This window comes from Culex quinquefasciatus, chromosome 1 (genome assembly GCF_015732765.1).
Source record: "Culex quinquefasciatus strain JHB chromosome 1, VPISU_Cqui_1.0_pri_paternal, whole genome shotgun sequence".
Lineage (NCBI taxonomy): Eukaryota > Metazoa > Arthropoda > Insecta > Diptera > Culicidae > Culex > Culex quinquefasciatus.
In genome coordinates this window covers 63768976-63780829 of record NC_051861.1, presented here as the reverse complement: position 1 = coordinate 63780829, position 11854 = coordinate 63768976, and the positions used below count along the sequence as shown (strand labels likewise).

The 11854-nt window shown below is 40.1% G+C and overlaps 1 long non-coding RNA gene across 1 annotated transcript; it reads right to left on the bottom strand.

Annotated features, from left to right (window-relative positions):
- Nucleotides 1-8523: 8523 nt before the first annotated feature.
- Nucleotides 8524-9772, bottom strand: LOC119766886. The gene is made up of 3 exons (XR_005277192.1): nt 8918-9772; nt 8771-8855; nt 8524-8680 (listed from the first exon to the last, which is right to left on the bottom strand). It is a non-coding gene; the product is annotated as an uncharacterized LOC119766886 (long non-coding RNA).
- Nucleotides 9773-11854: the final 2082 nt, after the last annotated feature.

Genomic DNA, 11854 nt, shown 5'->3' with positions numbered 1-11854 from the left:
CTAATTTCTTTTTAAATTTTCTCAATTCTAGAACTTAAACTTAGTAGGAGATGCTGAGGAAATCGGTGGCCAAGATCGGCACCGACTTGGGTGCTAGGGGTTCATTGTGGCGTTGTCCCATCTTCCTGGACCAAGTCAGCCGGTCTGGATTACCACGATATCCCAGCAGTCATTCCGAAACGTTGAGAGCACCTGGAAAGAAAAATAAAAGAGAATTATTAGTTGAAAGAATAAAGTAATTAGAACACCGTGATCTGATAAAATTAGCCGTCTGTTGGTTTTAATTTGTTAATAGGATTAGTGTGTGTTTTTGTGTGTTGATCTTAGCCACTCTCCCCTAAAGAAGTGTGGATGGAGAATCCCACCTTCGTGAAAAGGGATGAGAGTTGCAAGATGGCATAATCATTGGTGCTGTAACGAACCTAAACTACACACCTTAAACCTTGGTGCTGTAACGAACCTAAACTACTCACCAGGTAAATCGGGAATCCATAGCCCAACGGGCCAGTTCGCGGACGATCAAGGGGTTAAAACGTCGTTTGCCTCGATCCGAGCGCGGCTGGTGGTGTTGTGGTGAGGGGATCTCCCGAGAATTGCAAAGGCCTAAAAATGGTTTTACGATCCATTAGTGATCAAACATTTTAAAGTGTACACTGTTTTGTCTTACCTGTAGCTTATCTTGCGCGACAAGATGGCTAGCACGGTATCCCAAAGACCATTAGTGGACTCCTGCAGGCGACTTTTTGAGCATGAGCATGAGCATGAGCATGGTTGACTGCCAATGAGCTGCTACTCCGTTATTGACAGATCAGCTGAAGTTAAACAATGAATCAAAAATGATCAGTGGGAGCCAACCATCCGTTCACTGTTTAACCCCTGAAGACCCCGACTTTATTAGTCAATACCGGCGCCCTCCCAAGAAGCCTGCAGTTCAACAAAAGGGAGGAATGTTAGTCCGATAGTTGAAGTTGCAGACTCATCAAGCACATAGTTTTTCGCTATATACTTGTTGATACCGCTTGAGACCGTTGAATCCACAGCATCTCCTTCAAGCATCACGTGATTATTTTTTTGGGTTAGTAGGATAAGGTATTGGCTTTTCGATGCCTCCCGAGCTACGATGCTATGGGGAGGACTTTCATAACAAACCCGTCGGCGAGCCTTCCGAGCAACGATGCTATGGGAAGGTCTTTCTTATTAGCACACCAAAACACTCGCGCACAGGTATTTAAATACTGAATAAATGTAATTTTTCATCACGATTACCCAGACGACATTGATGATATAGGAAGGACTTAAACTTATTTTAATGCAACAATTCACACGACGTCGTGCCTCCCGATCAACGATGATGTAGGAAGGACTTGAGCAAGCCAATCAGGATGAAACACGAAATAAAATTCTTTTCTTTTCACACACAATGCCACATAATTGACCGCGCGTCACCACCCAACAAATTGAACTGATTTTCTTCTGCTTGTGGGCTTAACCAGGATGAAACACGAAATAAAATTCTTTTCTTTTCACACACACAATGCCACATAATTGACCACGCGTCACCACCCAACAAATTGAACTGATTTTCTTCTGCTTGTGGGCAAGCCAACCAGGATGAGACACGAAATAAAATTCTTTTCTTTTCACACACAATGCCACATAATTGACCGCGCGTCACCACCCAACAAATTGAACTGATTTTCTTCTGCTTGTGGGCAAGCCAACCAGGATGAGACACGAAATAAAATTCTTTTCTTTTCACACACAATGCCACATAATTGACCGCGCGTCACCACCCAACAAATTGAACTGATTTTCTTCTGCTTGTGGGCAAGCCAACCAGGATGAGACACGAAATAAAATTCTTTTCTTTTCACACACAATGCCACATAATTGACCGCGCGTCACCACCCAACAAATTGAACTGATTTTCTTCTGCTTGTGGGCAAGCCAACCAGGATGAGACACGAAATAAAATTCTTTTCTTTTCACACACACAATGCCACATAATTGACCACGCGTCACCACCCAACAAATTGAACTGATTTTCTTCTGCTTGTGGGCAAGCCAACCAGGATGAAACACGAAATAAAATTCTTTTCTTTTCACACACACAATGCCACATAATTGACCACGCGTCACCACCCAAAAAATTGAACTGATTTTCTTCTGCTTGTGGGCAAGCCAACCAGGATGAGACACGAAATAAAATTCTTTTCTTTTCACACACAATGCCACATAATTGACCGCGCGTCACCACCCAACAAATTGAACTGATTTTCTTCTGCTTGTGGGCAAGCCAACCAGGATGGGACACGAAATAAAATTCTTTTCTTTTCACACACAATGCCACATAATTGACCGCGCGTCACCACCCAACAAATTGAACTGATTTTCTTCTGCTTGTGGGCAAGCCAACCAGGATGAAACACGAAATAAAATTCTTTTCTTTTCACACACACAATGCCACATAATTGACCACGCGTCACCACCCAACAAATTGAACTGATTTTCTTCTGCTTGTGGGCAAGCCAACCAGGATGAGACACGAAATAAAATTCTTTTCTTTTCACACACAATGCCACATAATTGACCGCGCGTCACCACCCAACAAATTGAACTCTGGACCACGAACCTGATGAGTGCCGAAGATGATTTTGGAAAAGCAGTTCGATAAAAAATGTTCTTGAACTTCGTGCATTCACATTTTTTTCGCCGGGGTAGTGGATAGTGTAACCGTTGGTTACAATTCTGGTTAATTGAAGCTTCGCCTCAGCATTTTATACCACTTACACTGGGTGTCTTGCGAACCTTCGTGGTGAACGGACACTAGAGCTGCGGTATTTTTACTACCTAAGCTCAGAGTTATTTCAAAACAAAATTCACAGTCTTTTTAAAGACTACCTGAGTTATTTTCCAAAATTCTAAACAGTCTTTTCAAGACTAACCCCACCTGAAATTTTGTTGTATTTTACAAACGAAGCCATCTTTTAAGAGAACTTTGCTTGCAAAATGCGTCAAAACAAAGGTAAACGCAAATCTTCTGAAGATTTGGTCGTTACGTCGGTGAAGCGTTTGAACGCTAAACCGGCTAACGGAAACAGAAAAAGAAAACAGCCTCTTCTGAGGTCTGATTCTGATTCTGAATGTGAGGTCAATCCTCCAATTCCATTGACAAACAGTTTCGGTGTTTTATCCGAAACTGATGACAAGGAACCTTCTCCTCGTACTGAGCCTTCTGCCGTCGAGAAACGAGTAAAGGCTCCGCCAATTGTAGTGACTTCCGTCTCCGATTTGGCCAGCTTTCGAACGCAACTGAAGAATTGCAAGGAAACTTGCAATTTGAAAGTTTCGTTCCAGCTTGGTCGAAGAGGAGAATGTCGCTTGTTGACGGAATCTTTACAAGATCACCAAACTTTTGTTGGTTATTTGAAAAACCACAAACACAATTTCTACACGTATGAGACCAAGAATGCTCGGCCATTCAAGGCGGTCTTGAAAGGTCTCTCCAACGACTTGTCGGTGGATGAGATCAAAAACGAACTTAAGGTGTTGCTTGGCTTTGCCCCATCCCAAGTAATACCGATGAAGAAAAAATCAAACGGGAATATTTCTCGCTTTGGTTTGACTTCACAATTTTATCTGATTCATTTCAACAGAAATGAAATCAACAATTTGAAACTTTTGGACAAAGTTCAGTTTTTGTTCCATGTACGGGTAAAGTGGGAGCATTTTAAGAAACATGGCGGTAATGGCCAGAATCTGACCCAGTGCCGGCGTTGCCAGGCATTCGGTCACGGTACTGATCATTGCGCCATGGTTCCAAAATGCATGGTTTGCGGGGATTCTTCTCACGACAAGGACAATTGTCCCGTGAAAGAAGTCACCCAATTTAAATGTGCAAATTGTGGTGGAAATCACAAATCAAATTTCTGGGATTGCCCCATCAAAAAAGGTTTTGGATTCTCGTGCTAAGCATCAGCCGAAATCCAAACCGAAATTTTCTCAAAGTCAGGTTGTACCTGCATCTTTAAATCAAACGTTCGTGCTGTCTCACTCGAACAATTCTAGAAATACCCCTACCGTGGAAAAGTTAGGTAACAACAATGGCATTTCTTATGCTAACGTCGTTTCGGGTTCATCCACGAATTTTAAATCCTCTACCAATCTTTCTGAAATTGGGCAGGTACCTCAAATCTCATTTGAAAATTTTTCTGCTGGCAACGCTTTGGGATCTTCTGATCTCGGCGATGTTACGTTTGAAAAATGACTTTTTGCAAAACTCACTGTTTGGTTTGATTCAAACAATGAGTAATGCTACATCCATGATGGAAGCAATCCAGATTGGATTAAAATTTGCGAATGATGTTGTTCTTACCCTGAAGTTTAATCATGGATCTAAGTAATTCCATCAATATTATGAATTTTAATGCTCGCTCTTTAAAAGCGAAAGAAAATGAATTTAACTTTTTACGAGTTCATAACGTGCATGTTGCTGTTATAACCGAAACATTTTTAAAAACTGGCACTTATTTGAAAAGTGATCCAGATTATAAAGTTATAACTAATAACCGAATGAATCGAAATGGCGGTGGAGTTGCAATAGTTATCCACCGTAGTATGACTTATAGCACGTTACGTGACTTTAAGTTAAAAGTTATTGAAAGTTTGGGCATTGAACTTGAAACTTCTTTTGGGAAAATTATGATTGCAGCTGCATATTTGCCTTTCCAATGCACTGGGGAAAATAAAAATTATTTCAAAGGGGATTTGAATAAACTTACTCGGCATAGATCTCGATTTTTGATCATCGGTGATTTTAATGCCAAACACCAATCTTGGAATAATTCAAAAGTAAATTCCAATGGTAAAATTCTGTTCAGAGATTGCACTTCTGGTCTTTATTCGGTTTTATACCCGAATGGGCCAACTTGCTTTTCTTCTGTTAGAAATCCATCAACAATTGATTTGGTGTTGACAAATCAAAGTCAGTATTGTGGTCCTTTAGTGACTCATGCTGATTTTGATTCTGATCATCTTAGTAACTTTTTCACTTTCTCATGAAGCAGTTACCAGACCCAATAGTTCTGTGTTTAATTACCACAAAGCTAATTGGGACAGGTATCAGCATCATATTGAGAATAATTTAAATCATGATTTTGTTTTAGAAACCAAAGCTGATATTGATTCAGCCTTGGAATCTTTAACTAATGCAATTTTGGATGCTAGGAATATTGCTATTCCTAAAGTCCAAGTCAAATTTGATTCTCCCATTATTGATGACGATCTTCAGCTTCTGATTCGTCTGAAAAATGTTCGCCGAAGACAGTATCAACGTTCTCGTGATCCTGCACTGAAGCGAATTCAAAAGATTTGCAAAAGGTTATTGACCACAGATTCACTCTCCTGCGAAATGAAAAGTTCGCAAGAGATGTCGAACAAATTAAACCTTATTCCAAACCTTTTGGAAACTTTCAAAGGTTCTTAAGAAACCTCAAAACCCATCCCTTCTTTAAAAGATGGTGATAATATTCTATTAACTAATGGGGAAAAAGCTCAAAAACTTGCTCAGCAGTTTGAGAGTGCTCATAATTTCAACTTGAATGTTTTGAGTCCTATTGAAAATCAAATTTCAATAGAATTTCAGAATATTGTTGAACAAGAATTTTCATCAGATGAAGTTTTTAATACGGATCTGAATGAAATAAAATCTATTATCAAAAAATTTAAAAATATGAAAGCCCCTGGTGAGGATGGCATTTTTACATTTTAATTAAAAATTACCAGAAGCAACTTTAAGTTGCTTGGTCAAAATTTTCAACAAATGTTTTGATTTGGCATATTTTCCCAGTAGTTGGAAAAATGCCAAAGTAATTCCGATTTTGAAACCGGATAAAATCCTGCTGAAGCCTCAAGCTATCGGCCCATTAGTTTGCTTTCATCTATTAGTAAATTATTCGAAAGAATAATTCTTAATAGAATGATGACGCACATTAATGAAAATTCAATTTTCGCTGATGAGCAGTTTGAATTTCGCCTTGGGCATTCAACTACTCATCAGTTGTTGAGAGTTTCAAATTTAATTCGAAGCAACAAATCTGAGGGCTATTCTACTGGCGCTGCTCTTCTAGACATAGAAAAAGCATTTGACAGTGTTTGGCATAAAGGTTTGATTGCGAAATTGAAAAGGTTTAATTTTCCGATTTATATCGTGAAAATTATTCAAAATTATTTGACGGATCGTACTCTGCAGGTATGTTATCAGAATAGCAAATCTGATCAACTACCTGTACGTGCTGGCGTCCCTCAAGGAAGCATTTTGGGTCCAATTTTATACAATATTTTTACTTCTGACTTGCCTGATTTGCCCCCAGGATGTCAGAAATCACTTTTTGCTGATGACACAAGCATCTCCGCCAAAGGCAGAAGCCTTCGTGTCATCACAAGAAGATTACAAAAAAGCTTGGATATTTTCAATTCTTATTTGAAAGAATGGAAAATTACTCCAAATGCTGCAAAACTCAACTTATTATTTTCCCTCACAAACCAAGGGCTGATTTTCTTAAACCAAAAGTCATCACATTATAAAGATGAATGAGGTAAATTTAAAGTGGCAGGATCAAGTGAAATATCTTGGACTTGGTTTTGACAAAAACCTTACTTACAAGGATCACATTGAAAGTATCCAGGTTAAATGTAACAAATATATTAAATGTTTGTATCCACTTATAAACAGGAATTCTAGACTTTGTCTCAAGAATAAACTGTTAATTTATAAACAAATTTTCAGACCTGCCATGCTTTATGCTGTGCCGATCTGGACAAGCTGTTGCTTAACCAGGAAGAAAAACTTCAGAGGATTCAGAACAAAATTCTGAAAATGATTCTGAAACTTCCTCCCTGGTTCAGCACCAGTGAACTTCATCAATTAGCCGAAGTTGACACTTTGGATGTTATGTCCAATAAGATAATTGATGCATTTCGACAAAAATCATTGCAGTCTTCAGCTGCATTGATCCGCTCTTTATATAGTTTATAAGTTAGTTTTAAGGTATCCCTTTTCCCTTTTGTACATGTAGGACCTCCTACATTTGAAATCACTGAATAGCGAAAGCTACAATATTTCATGAATAAATGAAAGTTGCTAGTATTTAAAATTGAGGTGAAAAGTCATCGTTTGTGATTGGACACTCAATAATATTTTAACTGAATGAATGTACATGGAAAAGAAATTTGAATAAATATAAATTAAAAAAAAAAAAAAAACCACTTACACCACACTACAACAGTTTTGATGGGGCGAAGCGTATCAGTGTAAGCGAGGCTGATGTCCACCAGTTTCCTGCGGGCGCATTTGAATACGTCACAAAGGAAATGGTAGGGAAAATGGACTTGGGAAAACAATTGAGGGAAGTCGATTTGGGGAAAATCGCTCTCTTCCAAACAGGCGTCCGAGTGGACAAGTCGTGCTCCCGCGAAGGGTCGTCAATCGCCCTTCCCATCGGCGGAACCAGGAGGTTTCCGCGAGCAGCTCGTCCATCTCGGATTGGTCGGCCTGGGTTGCGTAAACCCCGTGCTGGTAGCTTCCCCACGTCTAATCCGTAATAGGACCACTGAGGCTGCCGATCAGCCAATGAGGGAAGACGCCTGCCCACCGGAACCAGCAACGCCCGCTGGTTGTCCATCATCCCGGCACGGAAGCCGGAAGAACCGACGCCGCCCAAGTAGGCCGGCGAACCACGCTGCATCTGGCGCCGAAGACCAGACTCGCAGCCAAGAACAAAGGGCCGCCGCATCCGTCAGCAACAACCCCCCCCCCCCCCCCCCCTTGGGGCAGTTCCCGCCGCAGAGTGGAGGTTGGACGAACTCCTCTGCCGGCCCGCAATCGCCGGAGGCGAACCATCAGCTGAGCGGATCACGGTATGTTAGCCCCTGAAAAACCCACACTTTACACACCCACACCCACACGAACAAAACCCCAAATAAAGTGTTGATGAAAAGTGGAAATCCTTCCGTGTTTTTCTGTTGTAACCGATCCTCCCTTGAATCACCTAGTAGTTTGCCGACCCTGGGACTACCCGGTCCGAGTCATGCTCTACGCTGTGCGAAGCCAGTACTTTCATGGTTTTGGGAATAACTTAGGGTAAGTGCCTCTGTTTTTGACTTTTCAAAAAAGCAAAATAATCTAGAGATCTGTCCGCATCTTTTGCTTCTTGATTTTTGAAAATCCGTCAACAGGGAGCCGAGATACAGCTGTTTGAAGTTGGACTTCGCCTTTTTTTCGCTAGCTTGGTAGTTCGCGGGATAATATTGAGGATGGTAGTTTAAGTGTTAATGGCGCTCCTTCTTGGGCGACTTAATTTTGCTGCAATGATTAGCAGTCAAAATGCATTTTTAATTCTGAAGTTAATTATTAAACTAATGTAAATGTGTCAGTGTTATAGTGTGTTATCCCCCCTGCTGTTGGCCAAACTGCATCCGTAGACTCCTTCAAATGGCCCGGTCTTCGTGACCCGTCGTCATTCCAGCATCCCACCGAAATGAACGGACCGCACCGGCTTCCAGCCGATTCTCCTGCTGCATCGCTCGTCCAGCGCTGCTTGATCCACTGCTGCAGAAATTGTACTCCTCCAGCCGCCATTTTGTTGAATATCTTGAAGTAATGTGGAAAAGAAAATAGGGCCTGGACATAGTCCAAAAAGGGCCTTAGAAATCGAATCGTCCAAACAATTGTCCCAAAAATCAACCCCAACGCTAACCACACGATCCTTACCGATCTCACATCATTCCGACGCTCACAGCATCGATGCCACTTTTGTAGGGCACTGGCCGCAGCCTAGCCTCGGTGACCACTCTCTCTCTAACTCAAAAGAAATTCTTCCGTTAGTAGTTATCACTAACTTCACAACGTTTCACACACCTGCACCGGACGCAGTTTCAAGCTGTCTTCTGCGACTTGTTCACTTTAATCAGCCTACAAGCTGCTTCCTGTCGAGCGAAAAGGATTTAGATTTAGGATTTTTCACTTATTTTTCAGTACCGTCTCTTACGCTGGTCAGGCACTAGTTACGATGTAAAACTCCTTTTATTAAGCTTTGCACTATCTCACTGCGCGTTGTGAATAACTGTAAGTACGCGACTTGTCCTGCTTTGCGGTAAACCACCGACTGATACTGCTGCAGAGCCGGTCATCAGTCTATATTGGGTCATGGGTCATGTGTGTGGCGTGCGTATGTGCGTACATACTGATCGTTGTGTTGTGAGAGAGGACCGTGAGTGTATTTTCTTATTTTGTTATTTTGTTATTTTTATTTTATTGTCCATCCGACATTTATCTGTCTTAACGGACTGGGTGGTAAAAGCCCGTTCGAGTTGGATCGCTAAATTCGCCACTCTCGAATAGGCATAAAACCCACCGTCTTTTAAACATGGTCAATACATTTCACGAGATACAATATAAACTTAGATCTAAACAAAAATAGTACGGCGTAAGTTAGAAATAAAGGAATCTACAGACATCGAGTAATCAAATAAATCGTCAAAATCATTGAAAACGTCACACATCGCCCGGATAGGTTCCTGCTGTCCATATTGAGTACGATGAAAGTCTAGGCGGAGTGCGTTCCACGTTCTGAGCGGCCGCGGGATGACGTTGAAGTTGATCCTGGCGAGGATATTAGGAGCGTCGATGGCACCTAATAACAGTTTCCCCACGAAAGCCGCCCGTAAGAACTGCCTTCTCTTAGAGAGTGTTTCTATCCCTAGAGCCTCGCAGCGCACTATGGGGTTTCAGGCGGCCATAAATCGAAAAACCGACATACTCTAATTATTTTTTTGGTATTTTTTTCGAAAATAAACATTCTAACTAAGAAAAATCCGGAGTTTGAAAGTTGTAGGTTCAATATTCACTGAATTGCAGACCTTCAAAGGCGAAAATGGTAAAAAAACATGTTTTTGACAAAAAATGATTATTTTTCATAGTTGTACTGTGTAGCTGTTTATGTATTTTTCCTGCATCATTATAAATATTCAGAAAGGTAATTGATTCAACTTTTCAATAACATTTTACAAAACACACTTTTATAGGCTAAAAAAAATAATAAAAATCAAAAAAGATGGATTTTTATTCAAAATTTAGTTTTTTTCAACTTTGTTAATGGAGTACTTTTTTGTGTGCATTTGTGCGATCTGAAAATTTTGCAGCTTAAAATTTGAACCATGTCCTAACTTGTCTCCAAATTTCAAAGTGCACTTATGTGCACTTTTGAGTTATGCCATTTTGAACATTTTGATTCATGCAAGAAAATTAATGATTTCGCGTATACGCTTGGTTAAAATCACATTATTTACCTGCGGAGGCAGAAATGACGTACCTGCTATGTATGTTTTGAAATTGATTTGATATTCATGACTTTGTTGGTACCGTAAACTGGGGTGACTTTGATAGCCCGGGGTGACTTTGATAGGTTTTTCAAATGCCCGTCAAATTAATATTTAAACATTTTTGAGAATTTTGAGTATGTAAGCATTAAGGGAAAGCTTATTATCGAACATATATGCAAAAATGTGACTGTTACATTGGATGCATCAAAAATAGTGGCCAAATCAAATTTCTATCAATGTCACCCCGGGCTATCAAAGTCACCCCAGTTTACGGTACTTAGGTACGTTTAATAAAATTAGAAATTCCTATTCTAAGTATTTTACAGAAACGATTCGTCGAATATTCATTTCAGTTCGTTGTTGTGTTCTTTTGAAAGTATGGATAATAATACCGTAGTGTCCCTGTACGATATAACGAAGCACTATTCTGAAAACGTGAGAACTGCTTTCGAGTATATTTGTAAGAATTACAACATTGCAGAACCATCACATGATCAACTCAGGAAAAACCCACAGAGGAAAAACTACGCATGCTGTTCTGTAGCTTCAAAACGAGGTATACAAAAGCCCATAGAAGAAGTTCATATTTTAAGTAATCTAAAGACAATCGGTTACATAGTGATTTTGATTTAGAAGAATTTATCGTGGAAAACGTGAATTTTGCAAGTGGATCAACCAAAAACGTGGACGAGAATCCATACAATGTTCCATAAAATAAACCGTCTAAAATTCTAAAACACCGCAAAAATCAAATTTTAATTGGAGGGGGGGGGTTTCAAAGAGAGGTGGATTTAAACTCAAGAAAAAGAGGAGGGAGATTGAACGTAAATCAGAAACTTTAACATAGCATAAACCGCCATTCCGTGCATCAAATAGACAGAGCAAGAATATCAAAATTCACCACTTTAATGCATGTGGCCTCAAATGGGTCTAGCTCATTTCCCCGAATGACATTCCCCCGAATGCCATTTCCCCGAAAATCATATCCCCTAATTGACCACATTCCCGAATACCACTTCCCCTAATCAGCCACATCCCCGAATGCAATTTCCCCGAATATCATTTCCCTAATCGGCTATATCCCCGAATGCCATTTCCCTAATCGGCCATTTCCCCGAATGCCGTTTCCGAAGTGACACTTACGCCAGTTGCTGTTTATTTAAATTTAAATTTTGCCGATTTTTCATATCATCCTAATCCTAATCATCATTTTCGCTCAAGCCTTTTCCATGACTAACAGTTATTTTCTTTCTCGATTTTACCGAACAAACAGCTTTTTCGGGTATGCTGTTGATTAAATGTTGTAAATTGGGTAGTAAAGCCCTTTGTAATTTTTTATGAACAACGGTAAACACGACTAAAAACCATTTCTGATAACTTTTTTTTTATTTTTATGAAAAAAGTTATTGACAAGACAACATTTTTTCGATGGATCAACTATGGTCCCCTTGGAACGAGCTGTCAAGTAGGAGCT